Here is a 15,660-nt window from a genome sequence, read left to right on the forward strand (position 1 = left end):
GCTCACTTTAAAAGGTATGTAACATGATTCGTTATATTAAGTGAAATTAGATTATAGTAGTTGATCATCAAAGTCTCTAGTTATTATGAATCGAAGCGATGACATTGTTGTATTGAATGCTTGTTTGAATAATGAAATAAACTCGTTGGTAGTTGTCAAAAAGGAAGGAATTTCCATAGACAAGCCAAACGGGTCAAATAATCAAGCAAGACATGATCTACATTCCAAAACGTGATAAATTGATGTATATAATGGTTATATTGTGGCATACTAGAAATGTTAGACTTTTATTTCAATTGATAGTGCAGAATATTGAAACCCGAGAGTTGGGATTTTGGTTGAATTGTTCAAACCAAACAAAAACCTGAATTCCCAGGTGTTACCGTAAATTACGGGGTCACCTTAATTTACGGTAGAGGCCAATGTTTTACGGTGGTTTTCTACTGTGTTACGGTGTAACCAAGAATTTCCAGCACTCACCGTAATTTACGGTGGTACCGTAAATTACGGTGGAGCCTGGAATACTTTTATATTTTGATTATTTCAATGTGGTGTTAAATCTCGAAATTCTATCATTCATAAACATCAAGAACTAACGATTTAATGGTTGATTCATAGGTAATTAGGTGGTCATGGATGGCGATCAAGCGACAAGATGATGAACCGAACACTCCCTTTCGAAGCTTCCGCTATGTTTGAACTTGTTAATCAGTGTTTCTTTTGTTGTAATCAATTTCTTAAACAACAATATTACGTTCTACCTTTGTCTTAGTAGACTAAGGGTGTAATAGTTTTGAAACTTATGTTAATTTAACGTCTTTTGGTATAAAATAGTATAATAAATTCTAGTATAAATATAAGGGTGTAACAAGTTGGTATCAGAGCCACAGGTTTTCAATAAGTGTTCGGTTCAAGCTTGATCGACCATCCGGTAAGAACTAATTTCAGTTAATAAATCTTATATTACGTAAAGAATGAGAAATGAACAAATATCCATGAAAAGAGCAAGTAAGCTCAATCAACAGCAAGAACGATCAAATCAAGTTGTGAACTTGATTGAATCAACAGCAAGAACGATCAAATCAAGTTGTGAACTTGATTGAATCAACAGCAAGAATGATCAAATCAAGTTGTGAACTTGATTGAATCAAAAGCAAGAACGACTAAATCAAGTTATGAACTTGATAGAATCAAACAAGAACAGCATGTGTTATAAATGGAATGTTTTAACAACTTGTGTAAACATTTCAGAAACGGAGATGGCTGATAAAGGTAATGATGATGCGGTGCCAAGAGTCACCGAACAAGTGAGAGAAGTGATTGCCGAAGAAGTTGGAAAGGCAATCGAAAACAGTCTGACAAGCTTCATTGATAGAATTCAAAACACAGTTCTATCAATGGTAGAAGATAGAATCAAGAAATTAGAAGATGACTCAAAACTTGAAAAGGAAAAACATGGAGGACGGAAACCTTGTTCATACAAGGAATTCATGGCCTGTAAACCACCAATATACATTGGGGAGGTTGACCTGATAGTGTGCCAAAGATGGCTAAGTGATATCGAAGGGGTATTCGAGAGGACCCATTGTGATGTAGAGGACTATGTAGCCTATGGTACGGGTCAACTAAGAAATCAAGCAAAAGATTGGTGGGATAACAAGAAGAGAGAAATCGGTATTGAAGCTGTTAAGGTCTTGACTTGGGATGAATTCAAGACGCCATTTCTGAAGCATCATAGCCCCAAAGCGGTTATGAATAAAATCAAGGAAGAATTCATGCAGCTCAGGCACAAAAACGAGACCATAGACAAGATCACGACAACGTTCATGGACAAAATGAAGTTTTGTGACGATCTTGTGACAAACGAAGAACAAAAGATATACTACTATCATAACATGCTGAGTGCCAAAAGATATACTACTATCATAACATGCTGAGTATAGGGAGTTTATCACCCCTTCCAAATACGAGACCCTTACCGAGATTATAAATGCCGCTCGGGAAAGGGAAATTGAGTTGAAAAAGAGTATCGAAAGGGGTGAACGGAGAGCGCATGATGTAAATCCCAGCCCTGCTAAAAAGGCACGAACAAGTGAGAGCTCAAGGAAACCTGATACGAAAGGTGGGTCACCGTGTTGCAGAATTTGCGGGAAGGGCCACAGAGGCGAATGTCGTTACAAGGATAAGCCTTGTCCTATATGCAAGAAAACGGGACACATAGCCATATCATGCCCGGAAAAGGTGACAGTTTGTTACAATTGTTATCGAACGGGTCATAAGAAGTCTGAATGCCCGAAATTGGTTGAAAAGAAGGATGGGCAAGAACAGAAGGGTGAAGCCCCTAAAGCCAAGGCAAGCTCTTTTCAACTAACAGCCGCTGAAGCAAAGATTGAACCTGACGTGGTCTCAGGTATATTTACTGTAAACTCGATTCCTGCACGTGTGTTATTTGATACGGGTGCGAATAAATCCTTTGTTTCATATGGATTTATTCGACATCCTTCATTTGTTCTAACTAAATTACCTGTGCCCTTAGAAGTAGAGATAGGTAATAATAAAAGTTTTATTGTTTGCGATGTATGTGAAAATTGCAAACTGAGCATTGACGATGAAGAATACTTGATAAATCTAATCCCGATGTCGATGGGAGAATTTCAAGTCGTCGTTGGGATGGATTGGCTATCTCGACACCATGCAAAGGTCGTGTGTTTCCGTAAGGAGATAAAACTGACATCTCCGAGCGGGAAACACGTCACCATCTATGGCGAGAAAGGAGGCAATCCCATTGTATGCTCAATATTGAAAGCACACAAGCTAATGAAGCAAGGATGTAAAGCATTTATGATATACGCTAATGAACCCGAAAAAGAATTACGAAAGATTGGAGATGTACCGGTAGTACGAGATTATGAAGATGTTTTTCCGGAAGATTTGCCGGGGATACCGCCCGAACGGGAAGTAGAGTTCGGGATCGAATTGATTCCGGGCGCGAAACCCGTAGCAAAGGCCCCGTACCGACTTGCGCCGTCAGAATTGCAAGAATTGCTGTCCCAAATCCAAGACCTGCTTGACAAGGGATTCATAAGGCCGAGTGTGTCTCCTTGGGGCGCACCGGTATTGTTCGTAAGGAAGAAAGACGGGAGTATGCGCATGTGTATCGATTACCGGGAGTTAAACAAACTCACGGTGAAGAATCGATACCCGCTCCCGAGGATAGACGATTTATTCGACCAACTACAAGGTGCGAACTGGTTTTCCAAAATTGACCTTAGATCGGGGTATCACCAATTAAGGGTCAAAGAAGAAGATGTGCCGAAGACGGCTTTCCGCACGAGATACGGACATTACGAATTCCTTGTGATGTCATTCGGGCTAACAAACGCACCCGCGGCTTTCATGGACCTCGTGAACCGGGTTTGCAAACCAATGTTGGATAAGTCGGTCATCGTGTTTATCGATGATATATTGGTATATTCAAAAAGTGAAGCTGAACACGCACATCACCTACAAGAAGTGTTAGAAGCCCTTAGACAAGAGAAGCTATACGCAAAATTCACTAAATGTGCCTTTTGGTTACGAGAGGTACAATTTCTTGGCCACAATATAAGTGCGGACGGAGTGCTGGTGGATCCGTCAAAGATTGAGGCGGTGTCAAAATGGAATTCCCCAAAGAACCCTTCTGAAATTAGAAGCTTTTTGGGACTTGCGGGATACTATAGGAGGTTTATTCAAGATTTCTCCAAGATTGCGTCACCACTAACCAAGCTGACCCGAAAGACAGAAAGATTCATCTGGGGTGTTGAACAAGAGAAAGCGTTTCAAACGCTAAAAGAAAAGTTAACTCAAGCTCCGGTATTAACACTACCGGACGGAGTTGAAGACATGGAGGTTTATTCGGATGCTTCACTATCGGGACTCGGATGTGTATTGATGCAACGGGGCAAGGTGATAGCCTATGCCTCGAGGCAATTAAAGATACACGAACAGAAATATCCTACGCACGATCTCGAGTTGGCGGCGGTAGTGTTTGCATTAAAAATATGGAGGCACTACTTGTACGGAGTAAAGTGCACCTTATTCACCGACCACAAGAGTTTGAAATACTTCTTCGATCAGAAGGAGTTAAATATGCGACAAAGGCGGTGGCTGGAAACGGTGAAGGATTACGATTGTGAAATACGTTATCACCCAGGAAAGGCTAATGTAGTGGCCGATGCGCTGAGCCGCAAAACAGATTATACCCCAATACGGGTACGATCAATGCAACTGGTTGTGACTTCAAGCTTACTAGAACGAATTCGAGAAGCACAAGATGAAGCTGTAAAGGCGGAAAACTGGTAAAAGGAAAGAATTATCGGCCAAGTTAAGGACCTAGAGGTAGGCAGTCACGGCCTGAAGACTCGCTTTAATAGAATTTGGGTCCCTAACACATGTGGGGTTATAAAGCTTCTACTTGATGAAGCTCATAAATCCCGTTATTCCATTCACCCGGGAGCGACCAAGATGTATCATGACTTGAAGCAAAACTATTGGTGGCCCGGAATGAAGCGGGACACGGTGAAATACGTGGAGAAGTGTTTGACGTGCCTACAAGTCAAGGCAGAACACCAAAAACCATATGGTAAACTTCAACCGTTAGAAATCCCGGTTTAGAAATGGGAGCAGATTACGATGGACCTATTGACCAAACTGCCTAAAACAAGTCGTGGCTTTGATGCTATTTGGGTAGTCGTGGATAGGTTAACTAAGAGTGCTCACTTTATTCCGATTCGTGAGACTTATACGTCTGAGAAAATGTCGGAGGTTTACACCAATGAAATCATAGCAAGGCATGGAGTACCGATATCCATTGTGTCAGACAGAGATACCCGGTTTACTTCAAAATTCTGGCGTGAATTCCAAGAACAGATGGGAACTAAACTGTTCCTTAGCACTGCTTACCATCCACAAACGGATGGGCAGAGCGAAAGAACAATACAGACATTGGGTGATATGCTACGGGCTTGCATTATCGACTTTGGGGGTAGTTGGGATGTTCATTTACCCTTGGTCGAATTTGCATATAACAATAGCTATCACGCGAGCATTAAAATGGCCCCGTATGAGCTGTTATATGGTAGCAAGTGTCGGACTCCAGTATGTTGGGGAGAAGTGGGTCCGCGAGGGCTAGCACCAACTGATATAATCCGAGCTACAAATGCGAAAATCAACATAGTTCGGACACACTTGAAAGCGGCTCAAGACCGGCAAAAGGCATACGCAGATAAAAGAAATAGGCCGATTGAATTTCAGGTTGGCGATATGGTCATGTTAAAGGTTTCCCCATGGAAGGGTATCATTAGATTCAGAAAAAGGGGAAAGTTAAGCCGGAGATTTATTGGGCCATTTAGAATCACTGAACGGGTTGGTAAAGTGGCTTGTCGACTTGAATTACCCAAAGAGTTGAGTGGAATTCATAGCACCTTCCACGTATCACATCTTCGAAAATGTTTGGCCGACGAAACTGCTCATATCCACTACGATGACATCGAGGTGGATAACAGCCTCAACTATGCGGTAAAACCAATTGCGATTTTAGATCGTAAGGAGAAAAGTTTGAGGAACAAGATAATAAGCCAAGTCAAAGTCAAATGGGAGCACAAAAAAGGGTCAGACACTACATGGGAGTCCGAGGAAGAAATGCGGCGACTCCACCTTACATTATTTGGTATGTAATTCGGTTTCGGGGACGAAACCCTTTTAAGGGGGGTGGACTTGTAACACCCCGAAAATATAAACCCTCATATTAGAAAATTCAAGAAAAATTATAGACAAGAATTTACCAACTAGGAACTTAACCTAGTTAAAAATTTAGTTTTTGAAATAAACTTATAATATGGTTAAAACACCTAACTTAGAGAAAATGGTAGTTAAGGGGCTGAACTTGTCAAAATTGAAAGTTGAAACACTAAATAGTGAACAAAACACAAAACCCACCCATCTTGGGTGGGCATCGATCGAACAGAGAGAGAGAGGGGCGACCAGGAGAACTTCCAAACCCTACAATCTCAATAATCTTGCTAATTGAAGGACTAATCCAAGTAGAAATCAAGAATTGAGCCTAGAATCATAATCCTCATCACAAGAGGATTGTAAGGTATGTAAAATTAGTGAAATCCCTTAACTTGAATTTCTCATGATGTTGTGAAATCTGGAAAATTGATGTTGCATGAGTGTTATTTGGTTAGTTTAGAATCAATTTGGTGTTTAGAGGTTAAACTCAACCAATTACATGTGAAATCATGACCAAATTCAGAAAACTCCATGAACACCTTGAAGGTGGGTTGTGGGTTTTACAAGATGATGATGAATTCTAGGGTTCTTAGTGGTTATTCTAGTAAAATTCGACCTTAGAAGATAGTTCCAGGAAAGAGGTGATGTTTACATGACATATGATGGCTTAATTGAAGTTAAGTTGACTAATTAGTAACTTATAAACATGAAAAACAAACGAAATAGAAATTATGCCCTCATAATGTTCGTTGAAATGCCTTAAAGAAGGTTTTAAAAGAAAACTGAATTGTTAAGTTTAAACGCATAAATATGAAGTATCACGAATGTGCGTTATGTGTGTAAAACATGGAGTTCTAAACATAAAGTGCTTGAACTCTTTAGGAAAAGAAGCCGGGGCATCTTGTGGACAAACCGGTGTGGACGCACGTTTGAAGGGCTCACTTTAAAAGGTATGTAACATGATTCGTTATATTAAGTGAAATTAGATTATAGTAGTTGATCATCAAAGTCTCTAGTTATTATGAATCGAAGCGATGACATTGTTGTATTGAATGCTTGTTTGAATAATGAAATAAACTCGTTGGTAGTTGTCAAAAAGGAAGGAATTTCCATAGACAAGCCAAACGGGTCAAATAATCAAGCAAGACATGATCTACATTCCAAAACGTGATAAATTGATGTATATAATGGTTATATTGTGGCATACTAGAAATGTTAGACTTTTATTTCAATTGATAGTGCAGAATATTGAAACCCGAGAGTTGGGATTTTGGTTGAATTGTTCAAACCAAACAAAAACCTGAATTCCCAGGTGTTACCGTAAATTACGGGGTCACCTTAATTTACGGTAGAGGCCAATGTTTTACGGTGGTTTTCTACTGTGTTACGGTGTAACCAAGAATTTCCAGCACTCACCGTAATTTACGGTGGTACCGTAAATTACGGTGGAGCCTGGAATACTTTTATATTTTGATTATTTCAATGTGGTGTTAAATCTCGAAATTCTATCATTCATAAACATCAAGAACTAACGATTTAATGGTTGATTCATAGGTAATTAGGTGGTCATGGATGGCGATCAAGCGACAAGATGATGAACCGAACACTCCCTTTCGAAGCTTCCGCTATGTTTGAACTTGTTAATCAGTGTTTCTTTTGTTGTAATCAATTTCTTAAACAACAATATTACGTTCTACCTTTGTCTTAGTAGACTAAGGGTGTAATAGTTTTGAAACTTATGTTAATTTAACGTCTTTTGGTATAAAATAGTATAATAAATTCTAGTATAAATATAAGCGTGTAACAGTTTAAAACCAAAAAAATCACAAAATCGCGCTCAATAGCGAGCTGTGAATGGTTTCAGCGCTGATCAGGCTATCTGATCGAGATGTTAAATTAATTCTGGGCTGGGTTAAGTTCAATAAGGAAGCATAGCTCAGCTGGTTGTTGTGCGCGCCTGATATGTGTGAGACCCAGGTTCGATCCTCGTCTCCATCATATATTTTTGAAATAAAACTTTAATATATTACACATTCAGCCCCTGTTATTACACTTTCAGTTAATTACTCAATAGCCCCTGGACTTTAATTAAAACTCAAGTTATGTTAATTTTTAAAGGAACTAACCTTTTTAGTTTAAACTAACTAGGTTAGTTTGTATTTAGTAACTTTAAAAATTAACGAGATTAACTAGATATTATATAAGAAAATAAACTTTTGAATAGTAAATTAAGTAATTTAATTAGATAGGTAAATAACCATATTTATAAACGAATAAAAGTCTTTAAACGATTATTCATTTCACGAAGCTTTCGGGTCTCATTATTTTAAGAGTTTTAACAAGTTTAACGAGTACTGAGTTTCATTGTGTAATAACCAGTCAAGAGTCATTGATAATATATAGATTGCAACGAAAGATGGCATACGCAAGTACAAAGTTTCCATAAATAGTATTTCAAGCAAGGGTTTTCAAATATAGAAAGTATGAAAACGCAGGGCGTTACACCGATCCTCGACGCCGTACCTCTCGGGGTCATTCCTCCTGAGGATCTACCTTTTTGATGATTTGTTTGATGATGACGTTGATTTGTTTGTTAATGATCCTCCTGTTGACGCCCAGGGTGACGGAGAGATAGCTGAGGAAGTCATTGCTATTCTACCTCCTGAGATTCCTGCCATTGAAGTATCCTCTGCTTCCATTTTACACTCGATTTCAAACTCCTTTGAGTCTGTGACATCTGCAGCCTTACAGACGGCCGGATTGCAGCTTTCTACTACTGATTCAGATGACGACAGCGCTATGACTGCTGCACTATCACTTGCTCGAGATCCCACACCTTTACACGACCCAGAGCCTGCTCCTGAGATAGCTCCAGTTCCTTTTAGGTCAGCCTGATGTTGCACCTATTGATCTTGAGCCGATTCCTGATCCTGACCATGTTTCTTTGGTCTACCAGACATTGCACCCCTTATACCTGATCCAGTTCCTGCACATGTTGACCCTCCTTTTGTTAAGCTATTTATCCCCTGCCAGCACCCGCTGATGTTGCTCCTTTTCCCCCTATGGAGGCCGACGTCCATTGCACCAACATGCCTATCGCTTTCTTTTAGGACATACCCGCACCCAGGGGAAGGTACCTTTGGTCAGCACCCGCGTGACGGTCCTTTTGTATCAGCAGCTCTTTCACAGATCCTTCAGGCTGCATTGTTCATTTATTCACTGCTGGACGAGCCATTCCGATGGTCCATACCATACACTATGCTGATTTCAGGTCCCTACCATCCCTCACATTTTGGAGGCTACACACGGGATGAGTTGCTCCTGTCACAACAGCTACAGTTTGAGGATTTTGAGTCACAGAGTTTTGGAGCTTGAGCTGACACCACGTCCTCCACCCTGTCTATGCTAGTATACTTTGATCCTCCACATTCATCACTGTCTCCTTTTGCACTCTCATCTGCTGCTCTTACACCATTCCGAGGTATTGATGCTCATTTCTTTACTATCAAGCAGCAGATCAGTTAATTACTTCGACATGTATACAAGCTCGAGGAGGAGCTTGCACATGTTAGCAGTTTGCTCTTCTTCACTCCTCCACCTCAGACATCAGTATAGTTGGCTTTTGGCTTTATGCGGATTGCATTACTTTTGGGTAAAGACCCTACTAAGGAACCGAGATTGTAGAGACTTTCGAAGACCACTTTTGACCACGTGATTTTGGTATATTGATAGACTTATTGGACAAGGGTAGGGTGACCCTGTGTCCCTTTTGATGTGATACACTTTGTAGACATTGTGACTATGGTCAGTAATTTATGAAAGCTCAATCGTCATATTCTTATTAAACATGTAAATCAACAACGTGATTGCCTGTTATGTTCTCATTAAACATGTTCCTATCTACAAGTTATGCAATAATTGTGATGTTAAGTGATTGATTATTATAACGATTGCTTATATATGTATATATACACACCTCCTAGGTCTCATTCGTTAAGTAGATGCTTTTGTGTCTGTGTCCTTAATAAGGCCTGACCTAACCGATCTCCTTCTTAGAAGATGTCTCTTCAAAGGAACACCAATGCCAGCAACCCTCTGCCGACGACAGAGGCAGAATTACAAGAACGCATCTCACAGGCCATCGCACAGCACGAGGCCCTTCGCTCCGAACGCAGCGGAGGTACCTCAGGAAACAACCCACCCAACGGTAATGTTTAGTCACTTAAGACGCATTACAAAACGTTTGGACATTTCCAAGGGTGCTTTGCTAATGCCTTATATAAATCATGGTGCGTATGTCGAAGGTTGCACCTACAAGCAGTTCTTGAGCTGCAAGCCCCGAGATTTCGACGGCACTGGGGTGCCGTAGCTTTTGTGCGTTGGGTTGAGATGACGGATTCTGTTTTAAGTCTGAGCAAATGTACTCCAGAGCAACAAGTCATGTACATATCTGGATTGTTTCTAGATGGGGCTTTGTCATGGTGGAACCTTCAGGTTCAGACGTTGGGTAAGACTGCTGTGTATGCTTTAACGTGGGACGAATTGAAAGAACTAATGTGTAAGAGATATTTCTCGAGGGCAGAAGTCCAGAAGTTAGAGACTGAACTGTGGAACTTGAAAATGGAAGGTTCAAAGATAGCTGAGTCTGTGCAGAGATTTCACGATTTATCACAAGTTGCTTCGCATCTGGTGGAACCAGAGTTTAAGAGGATCGAACGCCTCATCGGGGGATTGGCACCTCAGATTCTAAGGCTGGTGACAACATCTAAACCTCCAACAATCACCGATGATATCGTCTTAAGTGTGGCGCTCACTAAAGAAGCGGTTAGACTAGGAAAATTTTCCACTTCGGAAGAGAGAAAGGAGACTCCTGTAGAGTCATCTGGAGACAACAAGAGAAAGTTCGCAAACTTCAAGAAGGGTACTCGGGTGAATAGCAAGAACAGGGCCAAAAAGGGAAAAGAGTACATGGGTATCCTACCTAAGTGCGACAATTGTCGACGTTATCATATCGGGCGATGCGGATATGGAAAATGTGAAAACTGTGGCAAAGTGGGGCATGTCAAGGAGAGTTATAGGCAAGGTGCTGAACGTGGAAATGAAGGCCAAGATGGTAGCGAGAATCACGAAGGAAACAACGACAACAACGACTACCAAGGCAGGAAAAGTAGCAAACAAAAGCGTGCTCAAGGTTGTTCTAACTTTGGAGGCAAGAAGCATTTTAGAAATTACTGCCCTAAAAACTTTCAGGCACGTGGATGAAAGCTTAACACCGGAGCTAGGGAAACACGCCAGGATCCAAGCTTGGGCATCGGTACGTCCCATATTAGTCAACGTTATGCATCTGTGCTACTAGATACTGTTGCCAATTTTAATTTCACATCTCTAGAGTTTGAAAGTATGTTTGGTTTAGTAGCAAGTAAGTTAGATAACCCGTACTCGATAGAACTAGCTAAAGGGAAGCTTCGACGTGGTAATTGGAATTGATTGGTTGTCAAGCAATCAAGCAAAGATTGTTATCCGCATCCTGATGGCGAACGAAGAGATGATCGTGATTCATGAAGCAGGATACGCCCCTATGGATTATCAGTCGTTGAAGACACGGAAGTTGTCGCGCAACGGATGCGACGCCTTCTTGGCTCATATCGTGGACAAGAAGCCGAAGAACCTAAGCTCGAGGATATCCCTTGGTAAGGGAATATCCTGAAGTCTTCCCCAGAGACTTGTCAGGATTACCTCCTCAACGCAAGTTGAGTTCCACATTGACTTGGTTCAGGCGTCGTGCCTGTAGCCAAGGTGCCTTATCGACTTACACCTTCAGAGGTGCAAGAGTTGTCAGCGCAGCTTTAGGAGTTGCTAGAGAAGGAAATTATCAGACCAAGTTTCTTGCCTTGGGGAGCTACAGTGTTGTTCGTCAAAAAGAAGGACAATAGCTTTTGTCTGAGTATCAACTACCAGGAGTCGAACAAGCTAGCCAACATGAGTCGGTAACTCTTGCTGAGGATTAACGGATTATTTATTTAACTAACTGTGAGAATCCAACTACTATTCTAAAACTAATTGTTGATCGAGCATCATTAGTTGTTAATTCAGGATAAACGCATACCAAAGTACAGTGAGTCAGCAACTTGTTTTAAACATACGCTAATATTGTGTTTCCTACACGATGCACAAAACAGTCATGCACAGAGTGCAAAAATTTGAGAACCTAGAAAACATGTACTTAGGATCTTTGGGAACTGAGGTCAAAGCTCATTAAAGGTTATCACATGGAAACTACGTCTATTAACTAGAGCAAACCCCATATTTCTGACATATATACTATTTTAGTTAACCAAACAGATAAAGCACTCAAATTGCTATTGAAATTTCCACTTTTGCTTCTAACAAGTAGAATTTTGCATCTCTACTTCTCCTAATGATGGTTGCATCATAATAGTTTTCTTCATTAAAGCAAACACTTCTTTGCCTTGATACTTGATCATCTATTCATTAGAGCGAATACTCATTGTTTCATTCCTTGGAATTCATATGTCACGCATGCACCATTTGATACGCATGTGGTTTCATTTCGGAAAAGCGTTTCGTCAAAATTCAAATATTAATTGCTAAAGCTAATTATCGATTTGTGATTCGAATGACCTATATTGTTGTAATTGTTGGCTCCTTTGCTATCAAGTCAACACACTTTCTTGAAACTTCTTTTCTTTCAAGTTACATTCATGGTTTATCTTCGTAACCACGCTGAGATTCCCTTGTCGACACATACGTTTATTGTCAGGTTGCGCTGAAACAAGGTTCAATCGCTTGAACTTGTCCATTTCGCATATTCAATTCAAGATACCATATGATGTATTGAGAGCATCATGTCCAAATTTATTTTTGCCAAAGTTCTTTTGTTTGGAGTCGTAGTAGACTTGTTTGGTCTACGACTCCACTAAGTCGTTTGTTGGTTTCGACACCTTGTGGTGATGCTTTCACAAAATTGAAGCTTGTGCTAATTTGGTTACGCACCTCATACACGGATTTAATTGTTTATTTATTGACTTGTTCTAAATCCGTTTTGTTTATCACGATTAAAGCGGTCTCAACACAGTTGTGTGTTAAGACAATGGTACATAGACTCATTTCATATCACGGTGTATCTCCTAACGATTCTTTCATTGTCGATCGAATGCCTTGCGGTACTTATTAATTTTTCATCTTCTATCGAAAACAGTGGCTCTTTGATGTTCTATATTCAATTGAAAGGTCCTACAATGCCGGTTGAATCAAATCCTCAGGATTGTTTCATTTTACTTTCATTTGATCTCAAGCATGGTGAACTTGTTCGGTCACCGCTAGTATTGAAACTACACAAAACTTCACATACTTTTGTTTGACTTGTCATTTAAACAATTCTAATGCAACTACGAATTAAGACAATGATACACCAGATTCGCTTGTATTTCATTCGGTGTATTTTCGCAATTCAAGAATGTCAACACACTAATCCTTACCATTTCTTACTTGAAAGTTGACCGATCATTTTCATGTTACTATCATATTCGAGTTGTTGATTTAGAGATTTATATAGCGGATGCTACGGTTTTTGAAAACTCATTGGCATATTGTGACCGATTGTTTGAAAATCCATTGGTAAAAACTCCTTTGTTGCACCCCTGTTAACTAAGTTACACTAGATTATACATCTATACATCTCGAGTCCTTTGACATCAAATGATAGAACACATACCTTTAACCATTGGGTTCTTGTTGTTGTAATATATTCTTGGATTCACCTGGTGAGAATAAGATTTGATTCGGTTTTGTGGTTATCTACATCAGAATTATTCATATACCTACATGCATAATGTAACCCTAAGGAGTGAAGGTAGTATAAATTTCGAGGATGAAATTTTCTTAACAGGGGGAGAATGTGACAACTGCCAAATTTGCATGCATCCGTACAATTAATTAGACAATAATTAATGATTAATGACTGTGCTGATTTACAATTTATGACCGGAATTGCTTTCTGATTACTACCATATACATACATGTGCATCACATATTGCTTAATGTCATATCATTACTGCATAAGGACTTTATTGACTTAAACGATGCATGAAATACAGTTAGCACCGTTATCAGACAAATCAGAAAAATACTGACAGAGTTCAGCAGATAGACAGACTTTGTATTGAGACACGGAATGAGCCGGAAACCAAGTCTTACACTAGTGTAGTGTGTAGGAACGTAAGGATTATAAAACTGCCTTCCTAGAGATAGTTTAAGTGCTGGAAAGTGCCTAAAACTCACATCAGTTGCAGAGTTCTGCAAAATTCAGCAAAATACAGCATTTTAACAACTTAATATCATGCAGAATTATGATTAAATGGTCCTGAATGCTTTCCAAAGTGTTGGGAATTGAAAGTGTCATAAAAAGTTGTTGGACCGTTGTTTGACCCGAAAAGTCAGTCAGAGTAGCTCATCCTCACATATAAAGGCGGAATCAGAATATGCAAGGTTACAACAGCTTGTCCTATTAATTTCCTTTGCTTTTATTGCTTTTCTACTGAAAATTTGACAGAGTTTCGCTCCAGCATACAAACACATCTTGTATTGATCCGCTCTAATGAACATCCCTATATATAGCCTTCCAGATTCGCTTATGTGACAGGTCAAATAAGCGGACCTGTTACAAAGTGACATAAAGGCGGACCAGCTAAGACCCTATGAGCGGACCACTATGCAACATGTACATAAAAGCGAACCTATATACAAATGTTACATATTTTACATTTTGACCCCCTGTTGACTAATCTTGACTTCAGACTTCTTGTAGACGCAGTCAACAGACATTCCGTGCATCAACAGACTCCCCCTTGGATGTTGACGTAGTCTTTATCAGTCTTCAGTTCCATAGTCTTCAGTCTTAGTCTTTTCCTCAACTCTATCTATTCTCACAAGCATTCTTCACAGGTTTCAGGATTAACACCTGGCTCTAACTTCAACTTCCCAGTAGCTGTTTATCCAGACTCCCCCTTTCACAGACTCCCCCTCTCAGTATGCTGAGATCTTGAGATATCTGGTTCAAGCTTTGACAATTTGCCTCCGTTGGAATTTAAAATCCAAACCTGTAACTCTACCCATAATATTAAAATTCATCTTTTTCAACCAATAAAAAAAAACTTAATCAGCTCTAGCAATCCACTCAAGTATTCAAGTTCAATTTAATGACCTTGACTACTCGATTAATCTACCAAGTTCAATTTAATGACCCTGGTTGATCTTTTGACGAATTCAACTGATTTAGTAAAATCATTTTTAACTTTTTCTGAAAATAACAAGTATCAAATTAATGAACTTGTTTTTGACACAGACAACAATCAAACTTCCAACAATGTAAGCTCTCCTCATTCTTCAGCTCAGAATCTCCTGCCTCTGCTTCATCTATCTAGAATCCGACAATCAACTTTCCACTCTGGTTTGTCTAAAATAAAGCAGAAATAAAATCTTTTTGGATTTTAAGGTGATCTTAACTAAGAAATAAAATAACAGAAAACTTAAATTGCGGAAAGTAAACTATTTACAAGTTTTATTTTTGGCGAGCGTGTCAGGGAATCATATAAGCTTTTCAGACAGATTACAAGTACCGTTAAGCTACATTACATACACAGATTTAAACAATTCACCTCGATTGTCGATATGCTGATCCATCTTAAATTCTCACACAAACTTCAATCTATTCAGGATACTGTTTAAGTGTTTTAAGAACTTAGATCAATTCATGTGTCCCACCTCTTGAATATACTCCCGTATCCAGAATCCCAATATTCAGTCTTACAGGCAAGAATACTACAATGATGTCTGTTCATAAATTAGGGGTTAAATGCGAGAACTGAG

This window comes from Helianthus annuus, chromosome 2 (assembly GCF_002127325.2).
Source record: "Helianthus annuus cultivar XRQ/B chromosome 2, HanXRQr2.0-SUNRISE, whole genome shotgun sequence".
Taxonomy (NCBI): domain Eukaryota; kingdom Viridiplantae; phylum Streptophyta; class Magnoliopsida; order Asterales; family Asteraceae; genus Helianthus; species Helianthus annuus.